At 61.1% G+C, this 19430-nt stretch overlaps 1 long non-coding RNA gene across 3 annotated transcripts; it reads right to left on the bottom strand.

Moving 5' to 3' along the window:
- Positions 1–1828: 1828 nt before the first annotated feature.
- Positions 1829–14073, bottom strand: LOC310881854. 3 transcript variants are annotated; one of them, XR_014572640.1, is made up of 4 exons: positions 11163–14073; positions 10910–10978; positions 9778–9856; positions 1829–9543 (listed from the first exon to the last, which is right to left on the bottom strand). It is a non-coding gene; the product is annotated as an uncharacterized lncRNA (long non-coding RNA). The 3 variants fall into 3 exon arrangements; XR_014572639.1 differs by having other exon boundaries at positions 10910–14073; XR_014572641.1 differs by lacking the exon at positions 10910–10978.
- Positions 14074–19430: the final 5357 nt, after the last annotated feature.

Below are 19430 nucleotides of genomic sequence, written 5' to 3'. Positions count from 1 at the left end.
GAACTGGCGTGCTGGCCTCAGGGACGTAGCTGCGTGTGTTTGCACACACGGGGTGGTGGCTGGTGGCAGAGCCTTGTCACTGCTGGCACAAGCAGCAGCAGTATGTTGTCCCCGGGGAGCACCGATGGGGACAGGCAGCCAGCCCTGCTGCCAGCAGCAATGAGGACGGGGCGGCAGTGACAGCCCACGCCCCCTGGCATGGCAGGAGGTGATGGAAAGCCGGGAGCCACTCCGCCCCGGCGAGGAAAGGCGGGTACCAAAAGAGCATCAGGGTGCCGCACACACCCTGCTCGCACACCCTTCCCCGCACGCCCGAGAGCCATCTGTCCCTGCCTGGCTGCTCGGGGCCGCTGCCAAGGCTCAGCTCCAGGTCCCACAGCAGGGGCTGGGGGGGGGTCACGGTGTGCCCATGGCCAGGGCCGTGCTGCCGTCCTGCTCCCAGGCATCGCGGAGGGAGGAACTTCTCCTGCCAGGCTGTGCAGGGGGCTTCCTAGGGAGTGCAGGGCGTGCACGGTTCCTAGGGGGGGCTTCTCGGGCCCCCTGCCCCCCTGCCCTCCCTGCTGCCTGGGTCCCAGCTCTGCCAGCAGCCGTGGCCAGCGGGGCTGTGCCAGCGCGAGAGATGTCCCCAGGGAGGGGACATTAATTTTCAGCTGGCACGGGGCCACACAGAGCCAGGCGGAGAGCGGAGGGGAGGCTGAGCCAAGAGCGAGGAAAGAGGCACAGGGGAGGAAGCTCAGGGGGTATCTGTCTGTCCCCAGCTCCTGTCCCCAGCGGCCAGTGGGACGGTGCCATCCCCACACGCCGGCAGGGCCAGGAGCGGGGCAGGGCAGAGCAGCAGGCACACGGTGCTGTGTCAGCCCCAGGCACAGGGGCTACATTGGGGCCCCACTGCTCTGGGAGAAAAGGGCTCCAGGAGCCATCCCCAAGTGCCACACGTTGCTGCCTGTGCATCTACCTGTGTCCCCTGCAAGGGCTGGCCACGGGTAGGGGCTGGGCCATGGTGCAGGATATGACCCATGGGGCAAGCCCCCAGTTACCTGACGCGGGCTCTGTGCTGGGCGCTGTGGCCAGCAGGAAAGTCCCTCAGAGCTGTGGGTGTTACAGAGACAGCCCCCAGCCCTGCTGCTGGTACCCCTCTGGGTGTGGGGCAGGAGGCCTACGGGGACCCCCAGCAAACCCCAGCCACATTTCAGAGGGGATGTACAGCGGGAGCCAGCCACCTCTCCAGCTGCATTTCCACGGCTGCCCAAATCCTCAGCTCGGGCACCAGGCTGGGGCTCCTCCCTCCGCCCCCTCCCAGCGCCCCGGGTCCCCTCCTGGGGCTCCGCAGGTGGGACCAGGTCCCAGCCCCGGCCTGGCCAGGTGCCACCAGGCTCCCGCAGGGTTTGGGGACAGCGCCTGCCCTCGTTGCTCCCAGCCCGTCCCCGCTGGTGTGGAGGCACGGCCGCAGGACCTGCACCAAGCCACCCCGCCGTGGTTCCTCCTGCACAGCCGGTGAGGGATCCGTCCCCTTCCCCAGAGCCACCGCAGCCGCCAGCCCTTGTCCTCCACTGGGATCCTCCAGCCCTAGCTCCTCCGGTCCCATTTGCACCTATTTAATTAAAGGTGTGAAATGATCTCATTAAATCAGTGCTGTGCTGTGTGTACAAACTGCTCTGACAGCTTACGGATGGCTCCTTTCCACTACGTCACGCTTTTTTCTCCTTTCCTTCTTTCCTTCCTTCTTTCTTTCTCTTTTTCTTCCTCTCTTTCTTTCTCTATCTCATTTCTGGCTTGGTTTCCAATGAAAATGAGGTTTATACAGTCATGATATGTGTGGGTGTCTCTGTCCAGCTCTGTAACTTTTGAAGCCACCAGCCAATTTAATCCAGGTTCAGCATAGGGGTGGAGGGCTCAGGGATGCTCTTTCCCTGCATGTTTTGTGGGAAGGCAAGGGCAGGATTCAGCAGGATCAAAGAATGCCCAAGTGAGGTTCATTCACCTCCTACCAGCTCTGAGAACAATTTCCTCTTTTCTACTGGAAATTTTGCCCAGATCAATACTACTGAGACTGATTTGCTGCCGAAGCAGTTCTGCCCCAAACCCAGATTTTAAAACATCCTTCCCACTTCTTAACAACACCTGAGAAAGAGGAAACAACGGCCAGGGAGATGTGCCAGCTGGACGCAGTGCCCACAGGAGGCATCCCTATGGTTTAACAACAAATCCTGCCGATAAATCCGAAGTGCGGGTGCTCTCTGCTCTGGCTCTCTCCCATCCCACTCCCTCGCCCCCCACCTTGGCCGGGTGTTTGCCCAAGCAGGTGCACACCGGTGTGCCCCCCCCCCCCCACTGCCCTTTTTTTAATTAGCCGATAAAGAATGCATCCTTTTGAAGCAGGTAGGGGATTCCTCGCATCCCTGGCATTGCTGGGCTGCCTGCCGGTAACCCTATTCCAGTTGAAAGCTTTCTGCACCGGCCCACGGCCGTGGGGCCCCCTGCTCTCACCACACCTGCAGGCCCGCTCGGTCCCTCACCCAATTACTCGACGTGATGATTAACGGGGGCAGCGCGGTGGGGACGGGGACGTCTCCCTGCCAGCAGCACGTGGCCCTCGTCCCACGGCGCAGGTGACATGGGGCCCACCCCCAGGGCCCTCCGGCTCTGCCCCCACAGCAAGCTCCACGCCGGGGCCGGCAGCGGGCACCGGGGCCGTGGGTCTCCCCACAAAGACCCCGCAGCCCAGGGTGCCAGCACGGCAGGGCTGGGGTTCTTGGAGGCACTTTCTGCCCGTCCCGTGCTCGGGTCCCTCTTCTGTCCCTGGCACCCCCCCAGCGCCGCAGTGCCTGGTCCTGTCCCTACACGGATGTGGGTTAATGGGGCCGTCTGTCTGGGGCAAAGGTTCTTTGGTTTCTTTGCTCCTCCCGGCCCTCAGGCAGCGAGTTCATGACCTGGGGAGAGAAAACCAGGTGAGGAGTCCTGCAGGTTCCTGGCTCCCTGGCCTCCAGCAGCCTGGAAGCCCTTGGTGCTCTGCAGGACAAGGTTACAAAGCCTGCACGTCCTCACTGCATCCCAGTGCCCATCCTCCCGCACCCAAACGCACGTCCCCAGTGCATCCTAATGCACATCTTTCTGCAGCCCGATGCACATCCCCACTTCATCCCAACGCACATCCCCGCTTCATCCCAATGCGTGTCCTCCCTGCGTCCCGATGCGCGCCCCCCCCGCATGCCCACGCCCAGCCCCACGCAGCCCCGCGCACTGGCAGCCCCGTGGCGTGCTGGCGTGCTGAGGCAGCCTGTCAGCACAGCACGGCTCCGGGCCCCATGTGCTGCACGTTATATTGCGGAACCAGTAAAAATTATTTCGGCATGTGCCTGTGTGGTCTGCAGCAATGCCCCAGCCTGAGATAACCTAAGAACAGGAAGCCCCGGGCTGGGCTTTAAATCTTCCTCCCTCTGCAATCCCCCAGCCAGTGACCCCCGAGTGTCTCACCCCCCGTGTCCCCTCTGTGCTGGGGGGGGTCTTGGGGACCCCAGCAGCCACCCCCGGCTGGGCCGAGCCCTGCGCACCACCACGGTGACAGCATTCAGAGTTCGCTTTAAATCAATTGCTGCGCCCTGGCAGCTCTGTTTCCACGGTCCCATGTTATTCTTTCACTCAATCATGGGGAGAATGACTCTGTTTTCCTTCAGCAGTTTTAGCTCTTTTTCCCTTTTCTCCCTTTCTTCCTTTCTTTCTCAGGGCGAAGGATGGGGTCGGAGCGAATATTCATTTCCACGGTTCCAGCTCATTGAGAACAATAAGGGCAGTAAACAGAGGGCAGCATTGCTCAGGAATGTGAAGCATTTGCCTGCGGTTTAAAATTACTAATTTTTTTACAGGCAAGAATATATATTTTTAGAGACTTTTAAGGACAATCCGAGTTCTACTCCCCCACGTTGCTCCCCCAGCACCCCCTAAGCATGCGGTCACACCTCGCGTGTTTTCCCAGCTGGCCGCAGGTGTGAGAGGTGGCTGATGGCGAGCTGGGGGTCCCGGCCACAGACCAGCTGGGAAGACCCCAAGTCGCTGCTTGGAGCTGCAGAAGTTGGACCTGGGAGCTCAGAGGTTTCAGAAACGGACAAAAAAAGAGTGCTATTGGTGTGCGCCGACACCTTCTTCTCGCTGGGTGAAGTAAATGGAGAGGCAGCCGAGTGCTGAGCATGTGTCCTGCGGCGTGCAGCAGCGCACGGTGGCACCAGGGAGGGGACACACGTGCCTTGCAGGGCCCACAGGGCCGACCCAGCATCACGCAGCACCCTGGGGTGTCAGGTGCAGATCCTCCCACCCCAGCTGAGACCTCCTCAGCTGCTCCGGGCCCCAAGCCTCACACGGTGCCTCCCCTCGGAGGAGGCCGGCATACCACCAGAGTCAGCCGAGGACATTCGGGCTCACAGCTCCGCTTCCGAAAGAAACAGAGGAGGGAAGCATTGTTTTATTGAGAGCAATTGCTTTCACATCCCTGCCCCACCAGGCATGCATGCATCCTGCCTCTGGGCTGATGATCTCCAGATCCGCACGCTCTGGCTGCACGATGGCCTCGGTCCCCCCAGCCCCGTGCCCCTCGCGCAGCCCCGAGCTGCCCCTTGCCCTTCCCCAAAGGAAGCACAGCGCTTCTTGCAGGGAGCAGCTGCGGTTTCCCCATCTGGATCCTCTTTGCTGTTCTCTCCCCAAAACCGTGCCGATCGCGAGGAGGCTGAATGGAAACATTCGGGCCCTTTCTCTTCGCCCTCCTCTTCCTCGTCGCCCTCCGCAGGCGGTGAATCTCTCCCCATGCCTGCTGGGGCACGGCAGCCCCATGGTGGGATCAGCTTGGGCCAGGGATGGACTCAGAGACCAAGCAGCCTCCAGCGGGTGCAGTTTGCCTCCATGGTCCTTTTACGACAGTCAAACAGCTTGAAGAGTCACAAGCCATGAAGGAATATGGCAAAAACTCCATAAATCAAGCTAAAGACGTAGACATAAAACTGGGAAGACATTTGCCTTTTATTGTCTCCTCGGACGGGCTTAGCATTTAAAGGCTTTTATCTCCTTTTTATGATTTTTAGGGTGGGCTCCAAGCCAATAGGTACTCCGTGTCCTTGCTTTGTGTTAAATTACATCATGAAGAAAAGAGGCTTGGGAGAAAATCACAAGCCTAAGGAAAAAAACCTCCTTCGTTGCAAGCAGAAAGTCGCAGGTCGCCCCCGCAGCCACACCAGGCAGGTGCAGTGGGAGCAGGGGTCGGGGGATGCAGAAGGGGACCTGCAGCCACCAGGACGGAGGCTGTGGGGCCCCGGGGCTCGCCCAGGTCACTCCTGGGGACAGGCGGCAGCAGCAAGGGGTGCCCACCCAAGGGTGGGTTTGCCTGGCCAGCCAGCCCGTCACCCCTCCACAGGGTGACTGTCCCGCTGCGGTGACCCGCGGCTCCGGGACAGGCTGTGCGTGCCGCGGGGCTGGGTTTGCTTCTTAGCAGGCACTGAACTGAGACGTGTGCTTTGCAAAGCTCCCTGCTGACACCAGGCACAGGCTCGCAGGAGGACACGGCTCTGAGCAGCTCCCCGCTGCCCCCCCAGCCCTGCCCCGAGGACGGTCCCATGCCCTGCTGGTGCAGAAGGGCGCAGGGAGGCTGGCACCGTGCAGGGGAGCCCCACGCACCCCCCTCACCTGCCCCCCGGGACTTCTCCCCCCAGTGGGTGACGGCCCCCGGTGAGTGACGGTGTTACAGACGGGGCCAGGAGCAGGACACGAGAGGTGGGCACTGCTTGTGCCCCTCATCCCCACCTCTGAGAGCCGTGACGGGAGCACGCCTGCACCTCCACCTGCTTGGGAAGAGACAAATGTCCCAAGTGAAGGGGAGAGGAGTGAAACGCGCCACCCAAAGGAGGCTGCCAGCCCGTTTCAGGGTTAACTGGGTGCCCTGGCTTCTCCTGCAGGGCTGCGACCTCTGCAGAAACCTGCGGGCTGCTGGGGCTGCAGGGGACTTGCAGAGGGTAAAACTGCAGCTGCTCCCTTCCCAAAGCTTGTCGTGCACTGGAGGACCACGGCTCCCAGCATCGCTCAGATGTCAGCTGGAGCAGCAGCCACGGGCCAGGAGCCTTGGGGGGGGGGGGGGAATGCAGCAGCCTCTGCCCCCCTCCACAGGGAGCCTCGCCGCAGGGGGCACGGAGGTGACCAGCCATCCACGGAGGGAAGAGGAGTGGCAGGTGAAGGGTTAAAGGTGTCCTTCCCACCCAGCATATGCTGTGTGCCAATCCTCCAAGCCATGTGTTTGAAATCCTTTCTGCTATCTCCTGAAAATATTTACAGTACATGCAGATAAATTAGCTGTAGCGCTTATTACGTCTCCCTGGAAATATATACAGCAGTTAAAGATGTTTAAAAAAATAGCCAAAAGCCGTCTCTTTACTATATCTGGAAGATATTTCAGAGTGAGGGGAATTTACAAGGCCGGGTGGCGGGGAAATCGCATTTATTTTCACTCGAGTAGAGAAAGTTAAAGGACCCTTCACTGGAGTTTATTTTCATCTCTGCCTGCGAGACAAGGGCCTGGGTTTGCTGGGGCAGGACTGCGGAGCCCGTGGAGGAGGAGAGGTTCCCGCAGCACAGGGACCAGGACCACGGCTGCGGGAGCCCCCTGGCACCACGGGATGGAGGAGCACCAGGAGCACCAGGCTGCCTCTGCGTGGGGCTGGCCCTGAGCCCCCCAGGTGCCCTGCGCCCCCAGGGCACCACGGACATGCCCGCGCCACCCGCGGGTGGCACAGCCACATCGAGGCAGGCAATCGCCGCTGCTGTCACCATGTGCCGCCTTCTTCCCTGCTGCCGGCTGGGCACCACGGTGAACCGGCACCATCGGGGACCCTCGGACGTCCTCCCGGTGCCCCTGGGCACCCGCGCTGGGGGGGACGTCCCAGCTCCACGGCCAGCGCCTGCAGCCGAGGTCCTCATGGTCGCCGAAAGCTTTGGGATGGAGCCGTCGGTTCCAGTCCCTCTTCTTCAGGCTGTTCCCTCGGCTGGGGTTCCTCGTGACGAAGGCACCTGCCAGCTGGGGACCGGAGGCCAAGGTCCTCAGATGCACCCACTGCCTTGGGGTCACTGACCCAGCGCTGGATGACAGCGTGTGTCTTCTGGGCCACTGGCAGCAAGGTCTGGAAAGGGAGCTGCTGGCCTTGACGTAAAAGGCTTTGGGAAGCCATTTGCTAATTCCCCTGAGTCACCCGCTCCCTCTGGCTGTTTTGAAATTCATATCTAATGAGTGGTTTGGGTGAAGGAATTCTGAAAAGATGCAAACAATTCCTTTGCCAAAATAAAGAGAGCCAGAGCTGGGCTTATAAACATATAAATCATTTCTAGTTTTTAGCTTGCAAACAAGATACTTGTTTCTTCATGCAGATTTTGGGGAGAGCGGGGAGAAAGGGCTGGGGCAGGAGGAGCAGGCAGCAGCCGTGACTGGGCAGCAGTTGCCCCGAGAGCCTTCCTCCAAGCCAGGCACCAGCCTCCAGGAGGAAGGAGCCTGATGGAGAGAAGCTGGGATCTCCACCAACTCATCAGGTCACCGGCTCCTCAGATGATAAACTGCGGCAGAGTAGCTCAGGCAACGCTTCGTTTTCCCTCGGGGCGAGGGACGCAGTGTCCTGGGCGGGCACCCTGGGCAGGAAGGTGCCCACTGCCCCCACGCCAGCCTCACCAGGAGGGCACAAGAAGGAGGCGGTGGGGCTGGCAGGGAGGTGGGTGCTACCGCCTGGGTGGTCACCCAACCCCGTAGGCAGGCTCTGAATTGTCACCAGCATTTTCAGCAGCTTCCTCTCCAACCCCTCCACTGGAGAGAAGCCCCGTTCCCTGCCAGCACCACCGTGCGCAGGGCAGCCGATGGGGATGAAGAGGACGGCGTGCTGGGGGCCAGCAACGAGGCACCGTGACGCGGGTCTCCCCGGGGCACCCTGGCACCCCACAGCCAGGGCTCTGCTCCCGCACGTGGCCGGGCTGTTGGCACAGCACCGCCGGTGCCTGGCGGCTCGGAGGATGGCTTCGCCGTGGTGCTGTGCTGCTCACACTCCGTGCTTTGTGTGATTCAAGCTGGATTTCCGGGGGACAAGAGAAAAACAGCGCGGATCACCCCCAAACGAAGCTGAGCACAAAGAAGCTCACCTGCCTGCACACCCCAACCGGGGAAGCCCTTGATAAACCCCGGTGTCACTGATCCCCGTGCTGCAGGCTGCGCTTGGTGCCCCAGGTGCTCGGCAAGGGCAGCCCCTCTCCAGAGGCACCTGTGCCACTCAGCCAGGCCAGCGGATGAGGATTGATCTGAGAAAGAATCAAAACATCCCTGCCGCTGCTGCCCTGCCGCTGTGGGGTGAAGGAGCCGGGCCAGGAGCCGAGCGAGCGGCCGTGCCATGGCTGATGTCCCCTGGTGTCACCAGCACGGGTATTGGCAGGGGGGAACCCGCACCTCCGTGTGGGGGCCACTCCGATGGCCAGCTTGCACTAAGTGCATTTTTTCCCAAATAAAGTGTTCTGACTTGGTCAAATTTGAGTATATTCCAGGGACGTAAGACAAATCTCTGCCTCTCTCCCTTCCCCACTTGCCAAATTTCAAGCTCTTGCTTCAAAGGCAGAGTTTTAAAACAAAATAAGGACAAATGCTTTATTTTCCCGTGCCCTCACTCTTGGAAACAGCCTGCCTCCCTCGCTGAAATTTTCCCCCAAAGTTTAACTGGAGGCCACAACCCACCCTGAAAAAAAAAATTGCCACCCAGCCCGAGAATGGTTTGGCAGAGCTGCCAGCAGCCAAAGGCAGGATCTGACACCAGGAAGTACCAAGAGTCCTTAAAACCTGGGGGCATCTCCAGCTCCCCGCTGCAAGCACATGGAGTCCGTCTGCAGCACACTCACGGCGCAGTCACTTTATTTATAGGATGCCGCGTATGTGCCTCGTCCTTCCAGGGGCTCTTTCCCCTTTTTTTTTCCAGCTTGCGGAAGCCAGGCAGATAACCAAAGCTGTTCCTCACTTTCACAGCAGATAAGCTAATTGTCGGATGTGCCCTTTGAGATAAGCGGATCCCGGGTTTACGAGGGAACATGTGTTCTTGGGAAGCACAGTCACCGAGCCCTGATGCAGGCGATAACCCATGGGCGTGCAGGCTCCCTCCCTGGGAAGTGCAGGGCCCTGCCTCTGGCTCTCCCTCGTCCGTTGGGGCTTGGGGCGCGTTTTGGGGGGGGCGTTCCCACGCTGCCCAGCTCTGCTGCTCCTGAGCAAGGAGACGCCTCGGTACAGACCCCGTGGTTTGCCCAGTCAGTCCAGGAGGCACCCGAAGCGTGCACCAGGCCATCCTCCTGGACGCCACGCCTGGTGGCAGATGGGGCAATAAAGCCCCCCAGTGGTTTATAATTAGCCAAAGGTAGGGCACTACTGTGCAGTGCCTGTTGAAATCCACGACAGAAACTGCAGTGGTTTTATGAAGGGTCCGGCCAGGCGGGTGGCGACGGGGATTCCCTGGCTCTGAGGCATGAATACAGGCAGCAGTGCGTTTCCCTCAGCCCCTGCAGAGCCGTATGGGTCCATCAGTAGAATGGCAATGGTGCCCAGCTCCCAGTGCTGGGGATGCTGCGTCCCGCCAGCCTCCCAGTGCTGGGGGTGCTCCAGCACCCACCACCAGCACCCAGAGGCACCCAGCACCCTGCGGACCTGCCACCACTACCCCAGCAGCTCTCAGGGCGGGCAAGCCACCCTCCGCTGTCCCTTCCTTCCCTCCCCCCCGAACAGCCATCACTCACCAGGCTTTGATTACAGCCACAAAGGAGCCTTGGAGGAACCACGGGGAAGCTGGAGGGAGGCAGGCAGATGATGAAAGAGCTGTCAAATGGGATTAAACAGTAACCGTCTCCCCTACCGCTGGGCAGCGGGAAGGGGGACAGATTGTACCGGATTGTAATGCAGGAGCCCTCCCGCTGCTGGAGCCTGCCAGGCCCGGCCCCTGCGGGCTGCCAGCCGGCCAGGCCCCGCCGCGGGCAGCGGGATGGGGGGGACCCATCCCCGGGCCGGGCCGCGGTGGGTGCTGGGCTCAGGGGGCCGAGGGTACGGGGCAGGAGAGCGGGGCAGCGAGGAGCTGCTGGTGGAGCTACCCCGGGGGCTTTCAGCATCGCTCAGCGTGGGGGGCACGGCTTGATAGGCCGAGATGCGGTGGGCATGGCACAGGACCGGTGTCAGGGGTCCTCCCGCAGGCCCACGAGCACCCCAGCAACAGGCCCCACAGTGCCAAGAGCAGGTACGAGGTGCCACGGCGTGCAGAGAGTCCCACACCCGGCCCTCGTGCATTCGGGCCCCTCCAGGGGTGTGTGGCACTGTGGTCCCAGCACGTGGCATGCAGCTCCCCGAGCACCAGGGGAGAGGAGGACCCGTGGTGCCACCAGCCCCAGACTCCCTGTGGCTCCCTCAGACGTGTGCAGGCACCAGGGGCTGCAGCCAGCCATGGGGACGTTGTCACAGACTGCAGCAAGCCACTTGTGCAGGATCTGAACACCGGCACTGCTCAGCCAGGCCATCCCAGCGCACTGAGGGCCCAAGTCCCGGACCCTGCGCCCTTCACCAAAACCACCGCAACCTCGCTCCGTCTGCATCTCCCAGTTCTCGGGAGCTGTGCCAGCCCTGGGGCTGCTTCAGGCCCCATTAGGTGACATGTTGGGGCAGCCCCTCGGCAGCCTCACAGAACCAGCAGTGGCGGTGCTGGCACAGGGGCACCCCCATCCCGGCACCCCCATCCCGCACAGGCGCACGCTGCCCTCGGCCCCGGGTGCCTGGCTTCCAAAAGACACAGGGGGAAAGGCCCCAGCGCAGCCCCTGGCCCCCACCGCTGCCCCCAGCCCCGCTCCAGGAGGACCCCCCTCGCCCCCAGCACCAAGTCCTCACCACCCACTCCGCCAGCGCAGCTCCAGTTTCTCACAGCACCCTCTTTTCTGAGCCATTCGTCACGGCCCCCTGCACAAAAGCCAGGGAGAGAAAGAAACAAGGAGTAGGAAAAGGAAGGAAGATAAAAAAGAGAGAGAGAGGGAGCGTGAGCAAGAACGAAAGAAAGAGGGAGGACAAAGCGTGAAAGGACCCAGGTCTGTCACTGACTGAGCGCAAAGGAGGAGGAGGGGAAATTATTAAATAAATGAAGCACCTCAGCGGTTTGGGGGGCACTGGAAGACGGGCCGACCACAGCTGAATTTTAAATGCCTGCCACACAATCAGTCCCATTTTGTGAAGAGAGGAAGCTGTGTCCAAAGACCCTCATGTTTATTCACGAGGAGCCCGCCTGGCCCCTCCCACCCTATTGTCTTTGGGTATCAATCACGGTGGCCTTTATTTGGGGGCATCTGTCTGGCCCGATGAATGGCTGGGGTGACGAACGGGATGGCGGGGCCGGGGAGGGGAGCCGTGGGGCTGTCCCATCTCCCTTCCCAGCGGGTCAGGCACACCAGGACCCCTCCATGCTATTGAGGGGCGGAGAGCCGTGCCCCACGTCCCCGCGCTGTGCCAGGGCACCGCTCTGCTGCCCCTCTGCTGGGGAGGTGGAAAGCCCCCCTCTGGGTGTGCAGGAGGAATGGGTCCTCACGGGGAGCTGGGGGCTCCGAGGCAGCCTTCCTGGGTCTTGTCAAGGGAAAAGAGCAGGAGAGCTGCACAGACACCCAGATGCTCCTCTGCCACCAGGGCTGGGGGCACGGGGCAGCTGTGCTGGTGCAGGCGGCTTGGCTTTCCCCGTCTGAGCCTTTCCTTCACCCAGTGCTGGTTCTTGCACCGGGAGCGGCTGCGGGAGGCAGGAGCGGGGCTCATCTGCAGACAAAGTCATCATGAGATCGCCCGTTGGGAAGCTGAAGCTCATCAAATTCAACCTTGAAATGGCAGCTACAGCCTTACAGCCATCAGGAAATGGAGCAAGGAGCTGGGACGGGCTGCAGCACGGTCCCAGGCACCGCTGTCACCCAGCCCCTGCATGCTGCAGGGTCCAGGGCTGCCCGGTTCCGACCCCAGCAAGGGGGGAGCCCCTTCCCAGTGCCTGGTGGGGGGGCCCAGCTGGGCAGCACTGGGGGTCCCAGGGCCACCTGCAGCACAGGAACAGGTGGGGTGGTTGGAGGGGGACAGCGGGCGCCTGGGCATGACACCAGCAGCCAGGCACAGGTCCCCACAGCAACCCACGGGGTCTGCCAGGACGAGGCAGTGGCCAGGTGAGCAGGGTCAGCACACTCAGTGCCCCACAGGCACGGCCAGCAACAGCCACGTCAGCCAGCACGTGCCCCCCTGAGCACCACGGTCAGCAGGAGGATGACGGATTCGTGCCTCCCCCCATGGCTCAGGCTCAGCCCCTGGAAGAAGCTGGCTCAGCAGATTGCACATGAGCTCTATCCAGGAAAGCATTTTTGGAAGGGCATTTCATTATTGGCATGAAAGTTGCCTTGCAGCCAAGTAAACCCAGGCACAGCTGCCAGCTCTGCCGTTCTCAAAACAGGGAAGAAGACACCTCTGCCATCCATCCCATCCCCTCTTTGTCTCCTTGCGGGGACATGGAGACAAGGTCCCCAGCTCTGGCACGGCCCCGCCAGCCCCACATAGGTGGCCGGCAGCCCCCGGGGGAGGCAGACACAGAGGCCTCGGCCCCCATGGGGTGTGGGTCCTGGTGGGACGCAGACCTCCCAGAGGCTGGGTGAGGGAATCCCCCCACCAGGGATGACAGCTCTCACCGAGCTCCAGCCCTGCTGTCAGCAAGGCTGAAGGCATCGCTTTCAGCACCTTCCCCAGCACCGCGCTCGACCTTCACCTCCTGGCCTGAGTTGAGGTGCGGGCAGGAGGAGGAGGAGGAGGAGGAGGAGGGACAGCCAGACCTCGACCCAGCAGAACTGAAGTACCCATTGAGCCAGACGGAGACGTGACGTGATGAGCTGAAAAAGCCTCTCTCCTCTTTGCTCAGGTGCCATGGGAGAGGCCTTGGCTTGGGAAGGCTACCACGGGTGAGAGACAGCGGCATGCAGATGAGCCCTCATCCTCGCATACGCCGGCCAGCCCGCATCCCTGCCCCTCGGGGGAAAGTTTTCCGCGAGCTCTGTGTTTTGGAGACCTCACTTCCCACTAATGAGATGCTTCCTAGGTTGTAATTCGGACAAGTTGGCTTCGGTTGAGAGAAAACCAGAAGGAAAATCCTCCCAGTCCTTCCGGCTTCTGTAATTGAATGCAAATTGCTCGGTAAATATCTGCAGCCAAACACCCCCGCGGCCACAGCGCAGAGCAGGGAGTGCCGTGCTCCAGTGGGGGTGGTTTCCACCACTGGGTGATTTTCCCGGCATGCAGGCTTGGCTCTCCATGACAGAGGGAGAGGGCTGGGGGGCACATCCCCCGGCCAGCTCCAGCCATGCCTCACGGAGGCGATGACAGGGTGGGCAGCACATGTGCGGGTGGCTGCGATCCTCCTGCCGCCGGCCCTTCCCCGCCTGCCGGCCCTCTCCCACCTGCAGGGGCCGGACCCCTCCCCGTCGCTCATCGTGTCCCCAGGGTGGGCAAAGCGGCTCCCAGCGTGACCCACGGGCACCGTGCAAACACGGCAAGCGCGCAAATGCCGTCAGCTGCGAACACCTCCACGTGCGGACAGACGCAGGCGATAAGCTCCCCAGATACACAAACACGCTCCCGAGCAGATATTCAATCAGGCACGGGGAACAGCCCCAGATGCCCGAACTCGCTAACAGACAGATGCAAACACCGAGCGAGACACCCGGAGCCCAGGACGTGTGCGTGCACACACTCAGACACATCCGTACACAATACCTCATTAACCATGGGCAGCGCACGGACCCAGATTAGGTCTGGCTGGGCTGCGGGCACCGGGCCAGGCCGGGATCAGGGTTCAGCCTCAGCTCTGACAGCCCCGAGGGCTCACGGGCTGCGTTCCCCCGCTCCCGGCCCCGGGAGGCAGCCCCGGGCCGAGCAAAGGGGGCGAGGTGCTGAACCCTGATCTCGGGCCTAAAAGCGGCTTCGCCCCCGGTGCCCCGAAGGCGCCCGCAGCCGGGGCAGGGGCGTCCCGGGCGCCCCCCGGAGGGGACCGGGACCGGGACCCGGCAGCCCCCCCCGGTGCCCCCGGCGCGGCCCCGCCGCCCCTCGCCGCTCTCGCAGGGCCTCTGCTGCCACCTCCCCGCGCACCGGGGAAGCGCAGCGCGGCCCCGGGGCCCCGGGAGGGCGGCCGGGAGCTGGAGGGCCCCGGGAGCTGCCCGGGCCCCCGGAGCCGCGCAGCCTTGCCGGGCAAAGGCCCTGCTCCGCCCCGAGAGGCCTTGCCAGCTCCTTACCGATGCATCATTGAAGGAATAACGAAAGCCTGGCAGGCCCCGGCTGGGTGTCTCCCACCCCCGTGAGCCCCTCGGGGCGCCTGCTCCTTCTCCCACCCGTGCCCGTGCCCAGCACCCCGGTGCCCACCCAGCACCCAGGCCAGGGGTGTACTCCCCCCACCACGCTTCCCACCCCAGCAGGGTGCTGCGAGGTGGCAGGGCGCCCTGGGGACATGGCTGGGACGGTCAGGGACCTGTGGGGAACCTGCACGGCGGCCCGCAGCAGCGTCTGCCCGCTCCCCCCACGTGCAGCACCGTGACTCCCCGGGGGCAGCCCGGATAGACGGCATTTGGCACGGGGAGTGACGGGGTTGTGTGGGTGTCTGGACGCCAACAGGCCTAGCAGGAAGGTCGTGTAGAGGCGCCAGGCACCCCTCTGCACAGACAGGCCGTCCCCCATGCACATGGTGTCCATTACCTCCTCCTACTGGGACAGGCAGCGGACTCCAGCGAGGCAAGTGATGCCTTGCAGACATGGAGCAGTGGCTCCTTCCCCACATCAGTCCCGAGTGCGACCATCAGCTCCAAGCAGCGTTTCTGCCTTGCAAATGCCAGATGGACTTCAAACCCCACACGGGCATCCTGGAGAGAAGGGAGGCCAGGATGTCCCCAGAAGCCAAACCTCCAGTGCCAGGCCTGGGAAAGAGGAACGCTTCACATCTTCATTGTGTCACCAAGTCCTCAGCAGTACATAGCAGCAGGGAAATGCAATTATTGAGACAAATGCAGCTGCCTCCCACATGAAGGAAACAGAACTGGTCAAAGCCGGGAAGCTCGGGAGGGGACAAGGAGAAAATTTTCATGAAATACTCTTTTTTTTTTTTTTCCTAATGACAGTGGGGCTAATGAGCATTGTGCACACACACACTCTCCCAAAACAAACAAATAAAAGCCCTAACACACGCTGAGGTCCTCCAGCGATGCCTTGAACCGGTTTGTGGGAGGGGGACTCCCTGCAATGCCCCCCCACCGGTGGCCGCCCCGCTCCTGCGCCCACAAAGGCAGCGTCACACATGCCCCAAGGAGCCGGCCCCAGAGCCAGTGCCTCGGCCGGTCGCTGCTCTTCCCATTGTTTCACTTTAATGAGTTGCTAGCAAGGGGTGACCTTTGTTTCTTCCTCCCGAACAAAGAAATGAATACGTCTCTCAAAAACACGGGGAAACGAAAACGTCAGAGCGGGCCATGGTCACAGCGCTGCTGGATGTGCCACTGGCAAAGGCCAAAAGCAGCGGGGCCGAGGAGCCGCGGCAGCAGCAGGGCACTGCTGGGCAGCCCCAGCAGCAAGCCCCACGCCTGCAGGTGCAAAGCACTCCAAAACCTGCGCAGAGTGGGTCCCAAAGGTCTCATCTGGGGTGTCCGTCAGCAAGCAGGGGACTCGTGCCCGTCCTGGAGAGCTGGCACCCAGGAAGGAGCGAGACCAACCTGGAAGCACAGAGCAGAGCCAAGGCTCCAGGTTCAGACCTCCTTATCCCCCTCTGTGCCCACCGCCCCAGTGCCTCCCCTCGGGACAGCAGCAAAGGGCGCCGACCCCACTGCCCTGCAGCCAGGGATGCCCGAGCAGCCTGGCCAGGCCCTGCCCTACCTCCGGTGGGGACGAGGTAAAATGTGAGGTCAGTACAGCCCTAAGTGCGTGTTTCAGCCTGGATTTACCCTGCTTAGCCTCAGTATCTCTGCAGTTTGGGGAAGTGACCAAACAGCCCACTGAGCTGACCCACGGAGAGATGCTGCTCCTCATTTGGGCACCGCAACTTTGCTCTGAAGCACAAAATCTGCTGTCGCCCAAGTGAGACCCCAAAAGGCTGGTGACACCTCCGGCACCAGCCAGCCAGGACAGAACTGCACCCGTTGTTTGTCTCACCTGTGCCGAGGGTCCCCCACCACCTCCACCGTCCCCACATGAGCATGGGGCAGCCTTTCCCCAGCACCCCTCACGGTTGCAAACTGAGCTGTGTACCAGCAGCTCCACCTAAACCCCTGCCAACGTCCAAACATCTGCAGCTCCTCAGCGTGTGCCATTCCCTCGCTCTGTGTCAGCGTGCAGCTGCAGTTACCCTCCCTGCTCTCAGCCACGGCCCCTCCTCAGCACCTCGCAGCAGCAGAAAACCCCACACGAGCACCGTCTTGTTCTCTTTCCTCACATCTTCCCGTTTTTTTGTGCACCAGTCTTCCACGAATTTCAGAGCTCTTGCAGAATGGTTCGGCTGCTGCTGCCCAGAGCGGAGCTGCACAGCTCCCATGGAAAGACGCACACCAGCAGAGCCACAAACCCCTCTGTACTGGCATGAAGGCTCCTTTCCTTGGCCCCTGTGACACACTGAGTCACAGTCAGCCCCTCATTGTCACCTCTCCTTCCACCTTTTAAGCAAACCCTCCTTAAAGATGCCTTTTTTTCCTGCTCACACCAGTGCTGGCCGGGCAGGGGCCATGCTGGAGCAGGGCTGAGCAGGGCAGAAGGGGCTGCCTGCATGCCGCTGTGCCTCGCGCCCGCTCCTTCTGAGAGCAAGAAGTCGGAAAAAGTGATGTGGGAGGTTCGTGACCTGAGGACACTCTTTCCCTGTGCAGTGTTTAGGGCTGGAAAGCTCCTGGAAAGTGAAAGGAGCTGACACTTCTGCTGGCGGTGGAGTTCAGCAGGGGTCAGGGCTAATCCGCGGTGGCGGGGGGAGCCAAGCGTTGACGCGCGGAGAGGTAAAAGCTGTGTCAGACCCTCCCAGGGGGGAGGAAACAAATGTATAATCAAAACAAAACCGTCTGGGGCTCGTGTGGCGGACCGGGGGTCTCCGGGGGCTCTAATCTTACGTTCAGCTGCTGCAGGGAGTGGGGAGGGAGCACAGGCTCGGGGGTGCCGCTGGCAGGGCTGTGGTGCACGCCGCGGGCAAGGAGCCGGGCATCTGTCCAGCCTCCAGCACGCAGGGATGCCCAAAGGGTCAGCCCAGTCTGCGGATGCCCAAGGCTCGCCTCGGTTCCCAGCTCCCAGGAGGGCAGGGACGGTCAGGGAGCTGGGCCCAACCTCTCTGTGCCTCGGTCAGTGCAAGACCCGGGGCAACAGACGTGCCGAGAACCAGAACTGATCCAGACTGAAGCGGAGACCTTTGCCAGCCAGTACACGATTGACTTGACGTGGAGTCTTAGGCAGGAGTCCAAGCCGTGTGATGATACTAAGCAGTGTCTGATAATAAAATCAGCGCTAGGCAGCAGAGCCCATTTGTTTCAGATCAAGGGGATTACCAAGACTTTTACAGGTTTGCTAACAAACAGTGGGATATTCATGTGGAGTTGTCTAGGTCAAACACATCTTTCATCCAGAAGTCTCCCCATAGCTACGACACCAGGAACTGAATATCTCCTCCTCAGAAGGCCTTTTCTTCCTCTAAACAGGATGCAGGACTGAGAAATACACCTAAATCTCTCATCAAGCGATATCTTAAAGTACATGGTTTTCTAGCCTGTTTAAATTTTGTTTCTTTGTTTTTTAATGCAGGGGATTGAAATTATTCCTTTCAAAAAAAAAAAACAAAACAGAGATGTACACAGGCAAATTGACGCTAAGGGCACACAGGTGCAGGCACATCCAGCTCCTCCAGCCAGCCCGGACACAGCCCTGGGCAGTCCTCCTTCAGGACACTGCTGGAACACATATCCCTGGTGGAGCCCCCGGGCCTGGCCCTCTCCTTCAGCTGTCCCCAGCTTTGGACCAGGAGTGGGAACCCCAGGCACCCAAACCCCAAGGTAAGGTTCCTTTCTGCAACACTTGTTCACGGCAAATGAATGCTTTGTATTTGAAGGGAAAAAAAAAAAAAAAGAAAAAAAAAAAAAGGAAGCCAGAACGCACAATCAGTCCGGGACACTTCAGGTTTTTTCTTTTTTAATGCCTTAAAGTTTCTGAGCCTTCAGACCATGTTAGCGTTATGTTTTCAGGTTTTCTCCATGGCCATGGGAGTGAAAACCTTCCTTTTCCTTGCTAAAAACCCCCGACCAAGCACAGCGGAAACACCCTCAAGCACCACAACTCCAAGAGTTTGGCCCTTAGGAGGAAAAAAAGGACAAATTGGGCACAGATGCACTGCAGAGTCATGGCATCCAGCTGTCTGATGGGTTATCCTGCTGGGGGAGACCACTATCCCTGGACAGGATGCAGCTCCTGCCCAGTCTGGAGTACCAAGGGCTGTCTGAGCCACGCCACTGCCCTTTAACTCACTGCTCTCCCCGTACCCCAGCACCACGGATGTACCCCGGCACCACGGACGTACCCCAGCACCATGGATGAAGCACCGTCGATGGCTGCACTGCGTGGGGGCAGCCCCAAACCGCTGCTCAGGGACTGCACGATGCAGCACGCTGGCAGAAATGGTGACACTTCAGGTTTCCCAGCTTTCAAACTGCAGCTCACAACTGCGGCTGGTGGCACTGGTCTGCCCGGTACCCCGCAGGAAGGGGGGCCCGGCTCTGTCCACTTCACGGGCAGGGACTGAAGGTGAAGCACCTGGGGCACCAGACCAGCCAACAAGCTCAAGGGGTTCCTCCTGCAGGCAGCAGCACATCCTCTCCCACTTGCCCCATGGGCTGCTGGCACAGGGGGTGTGATGTCTCCGTCCTCCTGGACCAGCGAGAGCTGTCCCCACCACGGGCAGAGCCAAGGCTGCCAACCGCACAGCATTCGAGGGGTTAAGAAAACCGAACCTGCCACAAGAGATTTGAACAGAAACTCCGCTAGAGACCTTGAAATCCTGTTAATTGATGCCACACATGTGCTGCATTTAACCTCTGCCCTTTGCTGTAATAGTTTACACAAGTGGCACGAAGGCCGGTGCCTCCCGATGCACGGGCGGACGCGGTGCTGGGGTGGGCAGGGAGGGCCAGCTCCTGCCCCGGCCCCTGGCCCGCTGGCACCCTGCTGCGACACCCTGCACCCCAGGCATCCTCCTCCTCCTCTTTGTCTTCCCTCCTCCTTGTCTTTCTCCTCCTCCTTCTCTTTCTCCTCCTCCCTCCTCCTCCTCCTTCAGGGTCAGCTCCTCAACACAGAGCTCCTCCACCCCAAAGGTGCCCATGAAGCCTCTATCGGGAGTTCCACCTCTCAAACA

This window comes from Anser anser (assembly GCF_964211835.1).
Source record: "Anser anser genome assembly, chromosome: 15".
Lineage (NCBI taxonomy): Eukaryota > Metazoa > Chordata > Aves > Anseriformes > Anatidae > Anser > Anser anser.
This window is presented reverse-complemented; position numbering and strand designations above follow the sequence as displayed.